The sequence below is a fragment of the Tachyglossus aculeatus genome, chromosome 5 (assembly GCF_015852505.1).
Source record: "Tachyglossus aculeatus isolate mTacAcu1 chromosome 5, mTacAcu1.pri, whole genome shotgun sequence".
In the NCBI taxonomy this organism is placed as follows: domain Eukaryota; kingdom Metazoa; phylum Chordata; class Mammalia; order Monotremata; family Tachyglossidae; genus Tachyglossus; species Tachyglossus aculeatus.
Genome location: NC_052070.1, coordinates 88181744 through 88201061, shown reverse-complemented (window position 1 = coordinate 88201061; position 19318 = coordinate 88181744).

Genomic DNA, 19318 nt, shown 5'->3' with positions numbered 1-19318 from the left:
GTGCAGAGCACTGGACTGAGCGCTTGCAAAGTCCAAGTTGGCAACAGAGAGAGACGGTCCCTACCCAGCGGCGGGCCCACAGTCTAAAAGGGGGAGACAGACAACAAAACCAAACATACTCACAGAATAAAATAAATAGAATAGATATGTACAAGTAAAATAAATAAATAAATAAATAGAGTGAGAAATATGTACAAACATATATACAGGTGTATATATACATATGTAGACTATATATACATATATACAGGTGTATATACAGGTATACATATACACAATCGATCAATTGTATTTATTGAGCGCTGACTGTGTGCAGAGCACTGGACTGAGCGCTTGCGAAGTCCAAGTTGGCAACAGAGAGAGACGGTCCCTACCCAGCGGCGGGCCCACAGTCTAAAAGGGGGAGACAGACAACGAAACCAAACATACTCACAGAATAAAATAAATAGAATAGATATGTACAAGTAAAATAAATAAATAAATAAATAAATAGAGTGAGAAATATGTACAAACATATATACAGGTGTATATATACATATGTAGACTATATATACATATATACAGGTGTATATACAGGTATACATATATACAATCGATCAATTGTATTTATTGAGCGCTGACTGTGTGCAGAGCACTGGACTGAGCGCTTGCGAAGTCCAAGTTGGCAACAGAGAGAGACGGTCCCTACCCAACAGCGGGCTCACGGTCTAAAAGGGGGAGACAGAGAACAAAACCAAACATACCAACAAAATAAAATAAATAGATTGATATGTACAAGTAAAATAAATAAATAAATAAATAGAGTAATAAATACGTACAAACATATATACATATATACATATATTATATGTATATATACATATATACAGGTGTATATACAGGTATACATATATGCATATATACAATCAATCGCATTTATTGAGCGCTTAATGTGTGCAGAGCACTGGACTAAGCGCTTGGGAAGTACAAGTTGGCAACATATAGAGACGGTCCCTACCCAACAGAAGGCTCACAGTCTAATCAATCAATCAATCAATCAATCGTCTAAAAGGGGGAGACGGAGAACAAACCCAAACATACTGACAAAATAAAATTAATAATAATAATGGCATTTGTTAAGTGCTTAGTATGTGCAAAGCACTGTTCTAAGCGCTGGGGGGGATACAAGGTGATCAGGTTGTCCCACGTGGGGCTCACAGTCATCATCCCCATTTTACAGATGAGGTAACTGAGGCTCAGAGAGGTCAAGTGACTTGCCCAAGGTCACACAGCAGACATGTGGCGGAGCCGGGATTCGAACCCATGACCTCCGACTCCAAAGCCCGGGCTCTTTCCACTGAGCCACGAAGCGCTTACGAGGTGCAAAGCACTGTTCTAAGCGCTGGGGAGGTGACAAGGTGACCAGGTGGTCCCCCGGGGGGCTCACAGGTTTAATCCCCATTTTACAGATGAGGGAGCTGAGGCTCAGAGAAGTGAAGTGACTTGCCCAAAGTCACCCAGCTGACAGTTGGCAGAGCCGGGATTTGAACCCATGACCTCTGACTTCAAAGTCCGGGCTCTTTCCAGTGAGCCACGCTCGTCCGTTCAATCATTCATTCAATCGTTTTTATTGATGTCATTCATTCAATCGGATTTATTGATAATAATAATAATAATAATAATAATAATAATAATGATGGTATTTGTTAAGCGCTTACTATGTGCAAAGCACTGTTCTAAGCACTGGGGAGGTGACAAGGCGATCAGGTTGTCCCCCGGGGGGCTCACAGTTTTAATCCCCATTTTACAGATGAGGGAACTGAGGCTCAGAGAAGGGAAGTGACTTGCCCAAAGTCACCCAGCTGACAGTTGGCAGAGCCGGGATTTGAACCCATGACCTCTGACTCCAAAGCCCGGGCTCTTTCCAGTGAGCCACGCTCGTCCGTTCAATCATTCATTCAATCGTTTTTATTGATGTCATTCATTTAATCGGATTTATTGATGAAATAGACTTCTAGACTGCAAGCCTGCTGTTGGGTAGGGGCCGTCTCTCTATGTGCGCTTAGTACAGTGCTCTGCACACAGTAAGCGCTCATGGCTCGGTGGAAAGAGCCTGGGCTTTGGAGTCAGAGGTCATGGGTTTCAAATCAATCAATCAATCAATCAATCAATCAATCGTATTTATTGAGCACTTACTGTGTGCAGAGCACTGTACTAAGTGCTTGGGAAGTACAAATTAAGCGCTTACTATGCGCAAAGCACTGTTCTAAGCGCTGGGGGGATACAAGGTGATAAGGTTGTCCCACGTGGGGCTCACAGTCTTAATTCCCATTTTACAGATGAGGTCACTGAGGCCCAGAGAAGTTAAGTGACTTGCCCCAAGTCACACAGCCGATAGGTGGCGGAGTCGAGATTAGAACCCACGACCTCTGACTCCCAAGCCCGAGCTCTTTTATTAATTATAATAATAATGTTGGTATTTGTTAAGCGCTTATTATGGACCAAGCACTGTTCTAAACTCTGGGGGAGATACAAAATAAACAGGTCGTCCCACGTGGGGCTCACAGTCTTAATCCCCATTTTACAGATGAGGGAACTGAGGCCCAGAGAAGTGAAGTGACTTAATAATAATTATGGCATTTGATAAGCGCCTAGTATGTGTGAAGCACTGTTCCTCGCTCTGCTCTTTCCCCCGCGTTGTCATTCAAGTGGCTAGAGCACAGGCCTGGGGGTCAGAAGGTCATGGGTTCTAATCCTGCTCTGCCATTAATAATAATAATAATGATGGTATTTATTAAGTGCTTACTATGTGCAAAGCACTGTTCTAAGCGCTGGGGAAGATACAAGGTTATCAGGTTATCCCACATGGGGCTCACAGTCTAAGTCCCCATTTTACAGATGAGGGAACTGAGGCCCAAAGAAGTTAAGTGACCTGCCCAAAGTCACACAGCTGACAAGTGGCAGAGCTGGGATTTGAACCCACGACCTCTGACTCCAAAGCCCATGATCTTTCCACTAAGCCACAGCTATGGTATTTCTCAAGCGCTTACTACAATAATAATGATGGCATTTGTTAAGTGCTTCCTATGTGTGAAGCACTGTTCTAATCGCTGGGGAGGTTACAAGGTGATCAGGCTGTCCCACGGGGGGCTCACAGTCTTCATCCCCATTTCACAGATGAGGTAACTGAGGCCCAGAGAAGTTGTGACTTGCCCAAAGTCACACAGCTGACAAGTGGCGGAGCTGGGATTTGAACCCATGACCACTGACGCCACAGCCCACGCTCTTTCCACTGAGCCACGTGCCAGGCACTATTCTATCAATCAATCAATTAATCAATCAATCGTATTTATTGAGCGCTTACTGTGTGCAGAGCACTGTACTAAGCGCTTGGGAAGTACAAGTCGGCACCATATAGAGACGGTCCCTACCCACCAACGGGCTCACAGTCTCCCACACAGGGCTCACAGTCTTAATCACCAGTCTGCTGTGTGACCTTGGGCCAGTCGTTTCCGTTCCCACATCCTGGAAAATATGGATTGAGAAATAATCATGATGGCATTTGTTAAGCGCTTACTATGTGCAAGGCACTGTTCTAAGCGCTTGGGGAGGATACAAGGTGAATGGGGATTGAGACCGGGAGCCCCACGTGGGACAGGGACTGGGCCCGACCCGATTTGTTTGTATCCACCCCAGCGCTTAGTACAGTGCCTGGCATGTAGTAAGCGTTCAACTATTATTATTATTACTATCATTATTATTATTATCGACAGCCCCGGAGCCGAAGCTTTCTTCGGAAGTGCTCGGCCCATCGCGGGCGGGACAGGAGGGCAGCGTGTTTCTTTCTCCCCGGGGGGCGGGAAGGAGCCTTAGTACAGTGCTCTGCACACGGTAGGCGCTCAATAAATACGATTGATTGGGAGGACACACTCCCCGCAGGGGCTTGTCTCCCGGGGGAGGCCTATCCGCACGAGGAGAGCCGAGCCCAACGGAGATTAGCAGCAGCATAAAGAAAGGTGGCCCAGCTACTCATCATCATCATCATCATCAATCGTATTTATTGAGCACCACCTTCCCCCTCCGACCCATCGTCTAGTACAGCCCCATCATCGTTGCTCAGCACCATCTCGTGTATTCCAAAGGAAAGAAAAGGTGGCATGCGTTCATTCGGTCGTATTTATTGAGCGCTTCCTACTACTAACGATGATGGCATTTGTTAAGCGCTTACTATGTGCCAGAGAGACGGTCCCTACCCCACAACGGGCTCACAGTCTAGAAGGGGAAGACGGACGACAAAACAAAACACGTAGACAGATATTTAATAATGATGGCGTTTGTTAAGCGCCTACTAGGCGCAAAGCACCGTTCTAAGCACTGGGGGGATACAAGGTGATCAGGTTGTCCCACGGGGGGCTCACAGTCTTAATTCCCATTTTACAGATGAGGTCACTGAGGCCCAGAGGAGTTAAGTGACGGATCCGCATGGCTCAGTGGAAAGAGCCCAGGCTTTGGAGTCGGAAGTTGTGGGTTCGAATCCCAGCTCCGCCACTTGTCAGCTGTGTGGCTTTGGGCAAGTCACAACTTCTCTGGGCCTCAGTTACCTCATCTGTAAAATGGGGATTAAGACTGTGAACACCCTGTGGGACAATCTGGTCACCTTGTAACCTCCCCAGCGCTTAGAACAGTGCTTTGCACATAGTAAGCGCTTAATAAATGCCATCATCATCATCATCATCATCACCTGCTGGGGCGGATACAAGCAAATCGAGTTGGACTCGAGTTCCTCTCCCTATCGTCCCCCTCTCCATCCCCCCCACCTTACCTCCTTCCCTTCCCCACAGCACCTGTATATATGTATATATGTTTTTACATATTTATTATTCTATTTATTTTACTTGTATATATTCTATTTATTTTATTTTGTTAATATGTTTTGTTTTGTTGTCTGTCTCCCCCTTCTAGACTGTGAGCCCCCTGTTGGGTAGGGACCGCCTCTCTATGTTGCCAACTTGTACTCCCCAAGCGCTTAGTACAGTGCTCTGCACACAGTAAGCGCTCAATAAATACGATTGAAGGAAGGAAGGAGTTGGACGCAGTCCCTGTCCCATGTGGGGCTCACAGTCTCCATCCCCATTTTACCGATGAGGTAACTGAGGCACAGAGAAGTAAAGTGACTTGCCCAAGATCACACAGCAGACAAATGGCGGAGCCCGGATTAGAACCCTTCTGAACCCCAGGCCCTTGCTGTACTAATCAATCAATCGTATTTATTGTATCAATCAATCAATCAATCAATCATATTTATTGAGCGCTTACTATGTGCAGAGCACTGTACTAAGCGCTTGGAAAGTACAATATAGCCATAAAGAGGGACAATTCCTGCCCACAAGGGGCTCACAGTCTAGAGGTGGGGGTACAGCCCCTCGAGAAGCAGCGTGGCTCAGTGGAAACAGCAGGGGCTTTGGAGTCAGAGGTCATGGGTTCAAATTCCAGCTCCGCCAACTGTCAGTTGTGTGACCTTGGGTAAGTCACTTCACTTCTCTGTGACTCAGTTACCTCCTCTGTAATAATGATGGCATTTGTTAAGCGCTTACTATGTGCAAAGCACTGTTCTAAGCACTGGGGGCATACAAGGTGATCAGGTTGTCCCGCGTGGGTCTCACAGTCAATCCCCATTTTTTACAGATGAGGCAACTGAGGCATAGAGAATAATAATAATGGTATTTGTTAAGCGCTTACTATGTGCAAAGCACTGTTCTAAGCGCTGGGGAGGTTACAAGGTAATCAAGTTGTCTCACGGGGGGCTTACAGTTTTAATCCCCATTTTACAGATGAGGTAACTGAGGCCCAGAGAAGTTAAGTGACTCGCCCAAAGTCACACAGCTGACAGGTGGCGGAGCTGGGATTTGAACCCACGCCCTCTGACTCCAAAGCCCGGGCTCTTTCCACTGAGCCACGCTGCTTCTCTATATCCCCATCTGTAAAATGGGGATTAAGACTGTGAGCCCCACAACCTGATCACCTGGTAACCTTCCCGGCACTTAGAACAGTGCTTGCCAATTTGTACTTCCCAAGCGCTTAGTACAGTGCTCTGCACATAGTAAGCGCTCACTAAATATGATTGATTGATTGATTTGCACATAGAAAGCACTTAATAAATATCATCACCATCATTATTATTATTACAGGCAATAATTACTCCGCCCGTGGGCCGGCTCAGAAAATAATGCTCCCCTCGCTCATGCTCATCGTATTTCAGATCCTTTCCCAGTTACATGTTAGTAACATGTTTTCATACCATGATGAGTGAGGTCAGTAGAACCGCAACACAACGCACCCTGACAAGTACAAGCCTGTGCCCCGGGCCGAGCTGAGCAGCCAGGATGGAGCATCTCGGGCCAGGAGCCGCACCTCAGGATTTATTTATTTGCCATCAAGGCAGGAGCGCAAAGAATCAACTGACCAAAGAAATAAAAACTTGCGTCGGTTAATGGTGTATCTCTTAGAAGTGGTTTATAGTTTAGCAACGTTTACTACATTTCTTCATTAATTAGTGCTCACCAACCCCCAGGAAGTAGGTCAGTATTACCTGCCTAGTGCCGAAGTACTTTTGTTGAGCTCACCTCCTCCAGGAGGCCTTCCCAGACTGAGCCCCTTCTTTCCTCTCCCCCTCGTCCCCCTCTCCATCCCCCCGTCTTACCTCCTTCCCTTCCCCACAGCACCTGTATATATGTATATATGGTTGTACATATTTATTACTCTATTTATTTATTTATTTATTTATTTTACTTGTACATTTCTATCCTACTTATTTTATTTTGTTGGTATGTTTGGTTCTGTTCTCTGTCTCCCCCTTTTAGACTGTGAGCCCACTGTTGGGTAGGGACTGTCTCTATGTGATGCCAATTTGTACTTCCCAAGCGCTTAGTACAGTGCTCTGCACATAGTAAGCGCTCAATAAATACGATTGATTGATTGATTGATTGATTGAGGTACAGTGACAGCAAGAGAGTCTTCAAGGCGCCACTACTCTGGAGTCTGGAGCCTTTATTTTTGAAACTATCGAGCCACTGGGTGACATAGTGTGCTACTAGCTTCAATGAAATGTGTATTCTAGGCATGGCTATATGGGAGAAGCAGCTTAGCTCAGTGCAAAGAACATGGGCTTTGGAGTCAGAGGTCACGGGTTCGAATCCTGGCTCTGCCAATTGTCAGCTGTGTGACTTTGGGCAAGTCACTTAACTTCTCTGTGCCTCAGTTCCCTCCTCTGTAAAATGGGGATTAAGACTGTGAGCCCCACGTGGGACAACCTGATCGCCTTGTAACCTCCCCAGTGCTTAGAACAGTGCTTTGCACATAGTAAGTGCTTAATAAATGCCATTATTATTATTATTATTACTATTCCAAGCCATTTGTCTCCCCTATGAATCGGCAACTTATGGTGGCAGGAGAGTTTCCGTACATTGATAAAGCTTAGAGCTATACCATCGAGAGATACTCTTTCGCTAGGGTTACCCTTAATGGAAAGGTCTAAGCCGAAGCAGCAGACAAAGCCGATTCACCTTTGCTGGGCAGCAGCGGCATGGGAAAGAGTCAAAAGCGGATCATCATCATCATCAATAGTATTTATTGAGCGCTTACTGTGTGCAGAGCACTGTACTAAGCGCTTGGGAAGTACAAGTTGGTAACATATAGAGACAGTCCCTACCCGGCAGTGGGCTCACAGTCTAAAAGGGGGAGACAGAGAACAAAACCAAACATGCTAACAAAATAAAATAAATAGAATAGATATGTACAAGTAAAATATAGAGTAATAAATATGTACAAACATATACATATATACAGGTGCTGTGGGGAAGGGAAGGAGGTAAGATGGGGGGATGGAGAGGAGGACGAGGGGGAGAGGAAGGAAGGGGTTCAGTCTGGGAAGGCCTCCTGGAGGAGGTGAGCTCTCAGTAGGGCCTTGAAGCAGGCAAGGATGAGGTTGTGGTGGCTGAAGTCAGCATGACGAATGGATTTCCATTAGCAGTACTGTGCAGCTCTTGCACTGGAATGAAGGAAGCGGACTCCGAAGGTGAGTCAAAAGCGGATGATCGAGTGATCGAAATCTTGATCAAAGACTGCGGCAGAGACTCAAGTTTTTACCGGGCAGAGGAAGGCCATGGTACACCACTTCCATAGTTTTTACCAAGAAAACTCTATGGACATATGTACCAGGATGACTTACAGATGCAGATAGGACGTTCTGGAGAAGATGTGTCCATGGAATCGCCATGGGTCAGAAACGACTTGACGGTATTTGACACACCGAACCATTTGTACCTGTATATATGTATATATGTTTGTACATATTTATTACTCTATTTATTTATTTATTTATTTTACTTGTACATATCTATTCTATTTATTTTATTTTGTTAGTATGTTTGGTTTTGTTCTCTGCCTCCCCCTTTAAGACTGTGAGCCCACTGTTGGGTAGGGACTGTCTCTATATGTTGCCAACTTGTACTTCCCAAGCGCTTAGTACAGTGCTCTGCACACAGTAAGCGCTCAATAAATACGATTGATTGATTGATTGATTGATTTGTAGATTCAGGGCCTCTTCAGAAGAGGATGAAGAAATTAGGGAGGGAGGATGGATGGATGTCAAGGTGGTAGGATGCTTGTCTGAGAGTGAGAAGCTGCGTGGCCTAATAGGTAGAGTGTGGTCCTGGGAGTCAGAAGGATCCGGGTTCTAATCCCAACTCTGGTGTGTGCCCACCGTGTGACCTTGGGCAAGTCACTTAACTTCTCTGTGCCTCACTTACCACCTCATCTATAAAATGGAGATTAAGATTGTGAGCTCCATGTGGGACATAGACTGCGTCCAACCTGATTAGCTTGTTTCTATCCCAGTGTCTAGTACAAGTGCCTGGAACATAGTGTTAAAAAATACCATTAAAAAAAAAAATGAAGGCTGACCTCAGACTTGACCTCTTCATTAAAATGCAGGGCACAAGGCCTGGCCTCTTAGGTAATCACTGCTACTACTCACAATATATTTGTGTGGCAAAGGGGAGCAGCAGTAAGAGAGCCCTAATATAGTAGCTTGTGTTCTTTTCTTCACCTCTCTTCATCATCATCATCATCATCATCAATCATAGTTGCTGAGCACTTACTGTATGCAGAGCACTGTACGAAGCACTTGGGGAGGGTACCACAGAGTTGGCAGACACTTTTTTTAAAATGGTAATTGTTAAGCGCTTATTATGTGCCAGGCACTGTTCAAAGCACTGGGGTAGATACAAGCTAATCGGGTCGGACACGGTCTATGCCCCACACGGGGCACCCAGTCTTAATCCCTGTTTTACAGATGAGGAAACTGAGGCACCGAGAAGTGAAGAGACTTGCCCAAGGTCACACAGCAGTGGTGGAGGTGGGACTAAAACCCAGGTTCTTTTGACTCTCGGGCCCATGCTCTATCCACTAAGCCACACTGCTCCATCCACTAGGCCATGCTGCCTCTCATTTCCTGCCCACAAGGAGCTTGTTGCCAAGTTTGTTGCCAACTTGTACTTCCCAAGCGCTTAGTACAGTGCTCTGCACACAGTAAGCGCTCAATAAATACGATTGATGATGATGAAGGAGCTCACAGCAGAATCCAAAGTCTGACTCACAGGTAGAGTTGCCACCGTGCCCGGTTTGAGATATTTCCATAGTTACAGCAGCTTGGCCTAATGGATAGGGCACGGATCTGGGAATCATGGGTTCTAGTCACGGCTCTTCCATTCGTCTGTTGTGTGACCTTGGGCAAGTCACTTCACCTCTCTGTGCCTCAGTTACCACATCTGTAAAATGGGGATTAAGACTGGGAGCCCAAAGTGAGACAGGGACTGTGTCCAACCCGATTTGCTTGTATTCCCACCAGTGCTGAGTACAGTGCCTGGCATAAAGTAAGCACTTAACAAATACCACAATTACTATTATTATTAATACTAAAATAATATTCAGTAACTTCAATAGGCAATTTCCCCTGAAATGGTGAACCGCTCACTCCAAAATAAAAGTACTAGCTTAGGATAAAATTGTTCTTGTTCATTCTTAGCCTAAAGGTAATGTGACGAGAGAATTTGATCAGGAGGAACTTTCTTACCTTTTGAACAATAACGGGGGAATTGACGGGGGCAGGAATCAATAAAATCAACAGTATTGAACACTCTCGGAGCAGAGCAGGAGAGCAAACTAGAGCCAGTGAACATGGAGCTTATCAGATAAAATACATTTCAGTTACAAAGAAGCAGTAGAGTATAAAAATGATAATAATAACAATAATCATATTTATTGAGCACTTACTGTGTGTAAAGCACTGTACTAAGAGCTTGGGAGAGTACAATATAACATCAGACACAGTCCCTGCCCACAACGAGCTCACAGTCTAGAGGGGGAGACAGACATTAATATAAATAGATTGATAAATAAATAAATTACAGTCGTATACATATGTGCTGTGAGGAAAGGAGAGAGGGTGAATGAAGGAGCAAGTATGAGCGGCACAGAAGGGAGTGGGAGAAAAGGAGAAGAGACCTCAGTCCGGGAAGGCTTCCTGGAGGAGATGTGCCTTCAATAAGGCTTTGAAGTGGGAAGAGCAATTATATATGTTCATAAGTGACAGGTGGGGTGGTGGGTGGAAGTTAGTACCCAAGTACTTCGGTGGAGGAATGTTGGGAAGGAAGAGAATTGGATGTGGAAATGAAAAATTGATCAGGAAAAGAGCTCCTGAAGGAGACATGATTTCAAATACAATTTTTTCATGTTTGAGATGATTTTCAGTGGATGGATGATTCAGTCAGTCAGCCTTCGGGGTAGGGAGTGTCATGGATTTTACAAAATTAAGTATTCAGGAAAGTTGGGACCAATCAGAAAGTCTGTTTGGAGGGATTTTTCTTTGTGTTTAAAGTTATTCCACTCTTTCACTCACCATGGAAACTCCTAAACTTAATTTATATAAATGTGTTATGGCAGGGAGACTTGTAGCTATGGATTTAATCTACTCTTTCTAAGAAGGGCAAATATTATTATTATTGTTATTGTTACTCAGCATTTACTAAGCCCCAACAATACACTAAATGTGGCACAGAGCACATAATTTGTCTTTTCCCAGCCGGTTAAAATTTAAACAGCAAAGATGCAATCAAAGGAAAGAGGAGCACAGAATTTGGGGGGTGGGTTATATCCTTCTCCTTCTCTGTCTGCCCACTACTCCACTTTTTTTCAGTTTAGTTCCTGCATATTTTATTTCCCTTCCTTCCTCCATGTACCCCTTGACCACACTGCTCACCATACATCTTCCTTTTTGTCCTCTTGCTGTTCCCTTTCCATGTAGAGCTCTGAGGCATCATCTTGCTCTGTAGCAAAAACGGAACAAAATCTTCAGCGACAGAGGGCCTGAAATTCTGGAAGAGCCACCAGGGTTGCCTGAAAGTGATGAGGGAGAGGATTTTAACCAGTGATCTGTTGGCAAAAGGATGGTCTTATTTCAAAGGGTTACTGTCCAGAATGAGGATTTAGCAGCATGCAGAGCATGGAGCTGCAGTGGTCATGTACAGGGCTTTTAGGAGGAGGTAGGTGGGCAAGGAGGGGGAGATAATCTGATCCCTTTGAGTGGTGTGTTGCAAAAAAATGTGGCATGACTTGCTGATTTTGCTGAAAAGTCTTACGTAAAGTTCCTGAACGTTAAGGCTCTGAGGATGTCGTCAGAAAAATCTGACCAATTCGAGAAGACTTTGTTTGGAAAGAGGACTGATAATTTTGGACACACTTCCTCCAAATGCCTGAGTTTATGTTCCTCGGGTTGTACAAGCTGTTCTAGCTCCTGGCCCTTGCCTGTCCCAAAATACAACAAGCTCATCCACTCAATGTTACACTTCCGCCTCTACCACGGATTCACGGAGTCAGAAGTGAGGAAGAAGACTGAAGAAGGATAGTCAAATCAATCAATCAAGAATATTTTTTGAGCTCTACTGTATACAGAGCACTGAACTAAGCACTTGGCATCAGTATAGTAAAACTAGTAAACATCCTGCACCTCAAGAAGCTTGCAAGAGGATGGAGGAAAAGGGAATGTATAATCTGAGTTAGTGTTGAAGGAATAGGATATGAAGTATATACATATGTGTGTGTATGTGTGTTTGCGCACACGTGCAAGCTAAAGGAGATTGTGAATATTTGAGAGCTTAGGTGGAGCAGAAGTGCCAAAGTGACAACCTGGGGATAATAATAATAATAATGATGGCATTTGTTAAGCGCTTACTATGTGCCAAGCACTATTCTAAGCACTGGGGGGGGGGGGGGATACAAGGTGATCAGGTTGTCCCACGTGGGGCTCACAGTCTTCATCTCCATTTTACAGATGAGGTAACTGAGGCACAGAGAAGTGAAGTGGCTTGCCCAAGGCCACACAACAGACAAGTGGTGGAGCCGGAATTAGAACTCACATCCTCTGATTTCCAAGCCTGTGTTCTTGCCACCAAGCTATGCTGCTTCTCACAGCTTCAGGACAGGGAGTAGGTAGTTTTGAACCAACTTGTACTTCCCAAGCGCTTAGTACAGTGCTCTGCACACAGTAAGCACTCAATAAATACAATTGAATGAATGAATGAACAAAGAGTGAGCTGGAGAGGAGTGGGAGAAGAGGTGGAATAAGTAGGTAGGAGAGATAGCTGATTGAGTGCCCTAAAGTCAGTGGGGAGGATTTTCTACTTGAGGTGAGGAATAAGCAACGATTTGAGGTTTTTTGAGGAGTGGGAGATATACAGTTATTTTAGAAAAAACGATCCAGGCAGCATTCATTCATTCATTCAATCATATTTACTGAGCGCTTACTGTGTGCAGAGCACTGTACTAAGCACTTGGGAAGTACAGGTTGGCAACATATAGAGACGGTCCCTACCCAACAATGGGCTCACAGTCTAGAAGCGGCATAGGCTCCACCACTTGTCAGCTGTGTGACTTTGGGCAAGTCACTTGACTTCTCTGTGCCTCAGTTACCTCATCTGGAAAATGGGGATTAAGATTGTGAGCCCCCCGTGGGACCCCCGATCACCTTGTAACCTCCCCAGCGCTTAGAACAGTGCTTTGCACATAGTAAGCGCTTAATAAATGCCATTATTATTATTATTAAGTATGGACTGGAGAGGAGAAAATGTGGAGGCAAGGAGATCAGCAAGGGGGCTTATAAAGTAGTCTAACCAAAGATAAGACTAGTGCCTGGACCAAGTATGGTGGTTGTATGGATGGAAAGGAAGGGAAGTACCCTGAAAAACTAATAGGACATGGAGACAGACTGAATATGGGATTGAAGGAGATAGATGAGTCTAGAATGAAGCCAAGGTGTGGGCTCGAGAAATGAGAATGGTGGTGTCGTCAACTGTAACGGGAAAGTTGGCTTTCAAGCCCTCAGTCACCTTGCCCCCTCCTACCTCACTTTGCTACTCTCCTATCTCAACCCAGTCCACACGCTTTGCTCCTCTAATGCCAACCTTCTTACTGCACCACAGTCTCATTTCACCTTCAGCCTCTCGCCTGGAATGCCCTCCCACTTCATATCTGACAGAGGATATCTCCTCCTGCCTTCAGGACATCTCCATCTGGATGTCCGCCCGCCACCTAAAGCTCAACATGTCGAAGACTGAGCTCCTTGTCTTCCCTCCCAAACCTTGTCCTCTCCCTGACTTTCCCATCTCTGTTGACGGCACTACCATCCTTCCCGTCTCACAAGCCCGCAACCTTGGTGTCATCCTCGACTCCGCTCTCTCATTCACCCCTCACATCCAAGCCGTCACCAAAACCTGCCGGTCTCAGCTCCGCAACATCGCCAAGATCCGCCCTTTCCTCTCCATCCAAACCGCTACCCTGCTAATTCAAGCTCTCATCCTATCCCGTCTGGACTACTGCACTAGCCTTCTCTCTGATCTCCCATCCTCGTGTCTCTCTCCACTTCAATCCATACTTCATGCTGCTGCCCGGATTATCTTTGTCCAGAAACGCTCTGGACATATTACTCCCCTCCTCAAAAACCTCCAATGGCTACCGATCAATCTGCGCATCAGGCAGAAACTCCTCACCCTGGGCTTCAAGGCTGTCCATCACCTCGCCCCCTCCTACCTCACCTCCCTTCTCTCCTTCTACTGCCCAGCCCGCACCCTCCGCTCCTCCACCACTAATCTCCTCACTGTACCTCGCTCTCGCCTGTCCCGCCATCGACCCCCGGCCCACGTCATCCCCCGGGCCTGGAATGCCCTCCCTCTGCCCATCCGCCAAGCTAGCTCTCTTCCTCCCTTCAAGGCCCTGCTGAGAGCTCACCTCCTCCAGGAGGCCTTCCCAGACTGAGCCCCTTCTTTCCTCTCCCCCTCGTCCCCCTCTCCATCCCCCCGTCTTACCTCCTTCCCTTCCCCACAGCACCTGTATATATGTATATATGGTTGTACATATTTATTACTCTATTTATTTATTTATTTATTTATTTTACTTGTACATTTCTATCCTACTTATTTTATTTTGTTGGTATGTTTGGTTCAGTTCTCTGTCTCCCCCTTTTAGACTGTGAGCCCACTGTTGGGTAGGGACTGTCTCTATGTGATGCCAATTTGTACTTCCCAAGCGCTTAGTACAGTGCTCTGCACATAGTAAGCGCTCAATAAATACGATTGATTGATTGATTGATTGATTGATTACTCTCCCCTCCCGCCTTCAAAGCCTTATTGAAGGCACATCTCCACCAAGAGGCCTTCCCTAAACCCTCCTTTCCTCTTCTCCCTCTCCTTTCTATATCACCCTGATTTACTCCCTATATTCATCCACCCTCCCAGCCCCACAGCACTTATATACATATCTGTAATTTATAGACTGTAAACTCGTTTTGAGCAGGGAATATGACTGTTATATTGTACTGTCTCAAGCACTTAGTACAGTGCCCGGCACACAGTAAGAGCTCAATGAATATGACTGGATTGATTGATAGAATCCAGGTCTAAAAGCATTAGATTGCAAATATCGTCAGGGCAGGGAATGGGTCTTTTATTATTATTATTGTATTAAGTGCTTACTATGTGCCAGGCACTGTACTAAGCGCCGCGGAGGATGCATACAAATCAGGTTGGCCACAGTTCCTGTCCTTCACAGGGCTCACAGTCTTAATCCCCATTCTACAAAGAAGCAGCATGGCCTAGCGAGAAGCAGCATGCCTCAGTGGAAAGAGCATGGGCTTTGGAGTCAGAGGTCATGGGTTCAAATCCCAGCTCTGCCAATTGTCAGCTGTGTGACTTTGGGCAAGTCACTTCACTTCTCTGGGCCTCAGTTACCTCATCTGTAAAATGGGGATTAAGACTGTGAGCCCCCCGTGGGACAACCTGATCACCTTGTCACCTCCCCAGCGCTTAGAACAGTGCTTTGCACATAGTAAGCACTTAATAAATGCCATTATTATTATTATTATTATTAGTGGGAGTCAGAAGGTCATGAGTTCTAATCCTGCCTCTGCCACTTGTCTTCTGTGTGACCTTGGGCAAGTCATGACACTTCCTCTATGCCTCAGTTACCTCATCTGTAAAATGGGGATTAGGACTGTGAGCCCTGCGACTGTGTCGAACCTGATCATCTTGTATCTACCCCACTGCTTAGAAGAGTGTCTGGCACATAGTAAGAGCTTAACCAATATTATTATTATTATTACAAGTTGGGGTAACTGAGGCCCAGAGAAGTGATGGGACTTGCTTAAAGTCACACAGCAGACAAGCAGCGGAGCCAGGATTAGAACCCAGACCTTTCAGACTCTCGGGCCTATGCTCTATCCACTAGTCCATGCCACTTCAATGTATGCTCTGAAGTTCCTTGTACATGCTCTGGATGCAGTGGAATTCAGTTCACAGCACGCAGCACACAGCAGACCTTCCCTAAATTCTGCTGCTGCTGCAGATAATGATGATTGAAGTAGGCGGCACAAACAGCAGTGTGAGTCAGGGAAGCTTCAGAGAAAAAGACTGAGGATTTCATTTCTCTTTACTGCCCTGCCTCCCTTTACAAGGCTTCCTTTCACAAAGGATGGCCTCAGCTCTATAACAATGATGCAGTTGGTGCGTGCTTTAACTTGAGCTAGGGCAGGTTCCTTCTGCAGTAATCCGTCCTTGAGCGACCCATAATTTCAAGTTATAGCCTTCCCTTCGCCGATCCAGCTTCAATGGGACAACAGAGAGTTTTTTGTGCAGAAATTTTCATGGTACCCCAGAACCTTGAATCAATAAATCAATCAATCAATCAATCGTATTTATTGAGTGCTTACTGTGTTCAGAGCACTGTACTAAGCGCTTGGGAAGTACAAGTTGGCAACACATAGAGACGGTCCCTACTATTGAAATGAATCAATGCTCTGATTTCTGGGGGAATTTCCTCCAACTGTGGCTTCCTAAAATTTTTGCCTCCACAATCTAATTTAAATATCATGAGAGTCCACCCTGGATCCTTCAGAGCATTGGGTCCATCGTCATCATCTTTAATTGTATCTATTGAGTGCTTACTACGTGCAGAACACTATACTAAGCACTTGAAAGAGTACAACAGAATTAGTAGACACTTTCCCTGCCCGTAATAATCTTATGGTCTCCTTCAGAGCAGAAGCACCATGGCCTAAAGGAAATAGCCTGGACCTGGATTCTAATTCGGGCTCTGCTACTTGCCTGATGTGTAACCTTGGGCAAGTCACTTAACTTCTCTGTGCCTCCATTTCCTTGGCTGTAAAATGGGGTTTCAAAGCCTGTTCTCCCTTCTATTTAGACTGTATCTGGTCTGATTTTACTGTTTCTACCCCTGTGCTTAGTACAGTGCTTGGCAAATAGATAGTGCTTAACAAACATCACCATTATTATCTGATCAAAGCAAAGCTGTCTTTTCAATTTTCTTCCATGTCCTCTCATGGCCTTAAACCAAGATATCTCCTCATTATCACTTTATGGTTTAATGGGGAGATAAAGCTTGAGAAACTGCCCTAGATCTTTGGAAACTGAGATATCGTTTACAAATAACAGAGTCCTGTTTAAGCTCTGTTTGGTTGGTTGGTTGATTGATTGTTTGATTTAATGTGCATTAGGCTCCAAGAATGTGATAAATGTTTAACATAAAAAAGGCAAAGCACCTGCTCTCTAGAATCTTAAGATCAAATCTAAACAAGATAGCCAGTACTTGCTTGTTTTTATTTTTATCCAGGTTCTTTTTCAGGGTAAATGAAGGCCAGAGCAGAGTTTTCAGATCTGCAAAGTGGATAGACATCATCATTTGGGCTGTCCCCTGACTAGGGCAGTCTGCACTGAAGTTACTTTTTTATTAAGCACTTACTATGTGCTAAATGTGTGGGTATCAGATTGGACCCATGAGGGGCTCACAATCTAAGAGATAGGAAGAGCAGGTATCAATCCCCATTTTTCAGATGAGAAAACTGAGGCTAGAGAGGTTAAGCGACTTTCCCAAGGTCACACAACAGGCTGGTGGCAGAGCTGGGACCAGAACCCAGGACTCCTGGCTCCCAGAATCATGTTCTTTTCGGTAGTGGACACTTTTAGGTCTAGTATTTTTATTTTAAGGTCCCGATTTACCTCTATCTCAGCTCCTATCACTGAGTCCTGTGAGTGGAGAGAGGTGCCCACATTCACATGGACCTGGGAGAAGAACACTAGGGCTCTGATGCAAGTTTGGGCATCAAGTGTCCTCCCCACCCCACAACCTCCTCCCCCAGGAGACACACTCCAGGTTCAGGTGGATTTCCACAAATTGTTCCGTAATCAATCAGTTAGTTCCTTGTGGGCAGGGAACATTATCTTCCAAGTCTGCTATACTGTACTACCCCAAGCGCTTAGTACAGTATTCTGTCCACAGTAAACCATGGCCTAGTGGATAGAGCATGGGCCTGGGTTCTAATCCTGACTCCACCACTTGTCTTCTGTCTGGCTTTGGGCAAGTTACTTCACTTCTCTGGGCTTCAGTTACCTCATCTGCAAAATGGAGATGGAGACTGTGAGCCCCACATGGGACAGGGACTATGTTCAACACGATTTTCCTGTATCCCCCCCCAGCGCTTAGGCAGTGCCAGGAGTATAGTAAGCACTTAACAAAACCCAGAATTATTATTAGTAGTAGCAGTACTCAATAAATATGATTGACTGATTGATTAAGGGATACATTCCCAAGAGGATACTTGCCATGATGGGGAGGGTGGGTAGGAGAAATGAGGGCTTAGTCAGGGAAGGCCTCTTGGAAGCAATGTGCTGGGAGATCATGTAACTAGTTAGCATGCCAGCGGCTCAATCATTGTTGAAATTAGCCAGACAAATTGTGCCACTAACTAAAAATGCCCCACCACCGGTCATCAAGTTGCACTGTGTGCCTAAAACAACAGACTTAGGGTCATGTGCATCTATGTGTCCAGTATTTTTAGTGCCCTCACTGGCTATCCTTTCCCTCAGATGTGCTAAATACAACAATGATAATAGCCACAATAACCTAGGCCTCCTCGATTCCTAAGTCTATAGAATTTGCTGCCTCTTACAACTAGAGTCTCTGACCACACATAGATAAAGGTGCCCCTTTCCCAGCTTTTCCCACTTTAAAAAAAAAGATTTGAGAGGGTACCCTCCTCAGATCAACATTTGTCTCCTGCTTACATAATCTCCTTTGCGGAGAGTATTGTCTTTATTGCTGCAGTTAGTTTTATTGGACTAGTAAGCTAGATAAAAATGAGCAGAAAATAGCTAATGCATTTTGTTAGGCAAGCTTAGCTCAGCATTCCCAAAAGAATTTTACATTTTTGAAATTCGATGCATACATTTCATTACTGTTTTAAGGGAAAGTGGCTGATGAATAAAGTCTCAATGATTTTACAGTATTAATCAATCGACCAATCAATGGTATTTATTGAGCACTTTCTATGTGAAGACCACTGTACTAAGTGCTTGGGAGAGTACAATACAACAGAATTAGCAGAAACTTCCCTGCGTACAAGGAGTTTACTAGGTTCCCTGTCATCGTCCAGCCCTGTGGGGCAGCTATCTTGTTGTGGGCAGGGAATGTGTCTGTTTGTTGTTGTATAGTACTCTCCCAAGCACTTAGTACAGTGCTTTGCACACAGTAAGTGCTCAATAAATATGACTGAATTAATGAATGAACAGACCTCCTTTAAGTCAGTGAGGTCTGACAAGGGGCTTGGCTTGAATAGGTGACCTAGTAACCTTACAGTGGGACCTGAATTAAACACAAAATTTCAGGGGCTTCCCTCACACTCAAATTCAGCAGGCAGTTGTCAGAATAATAGTTGTGG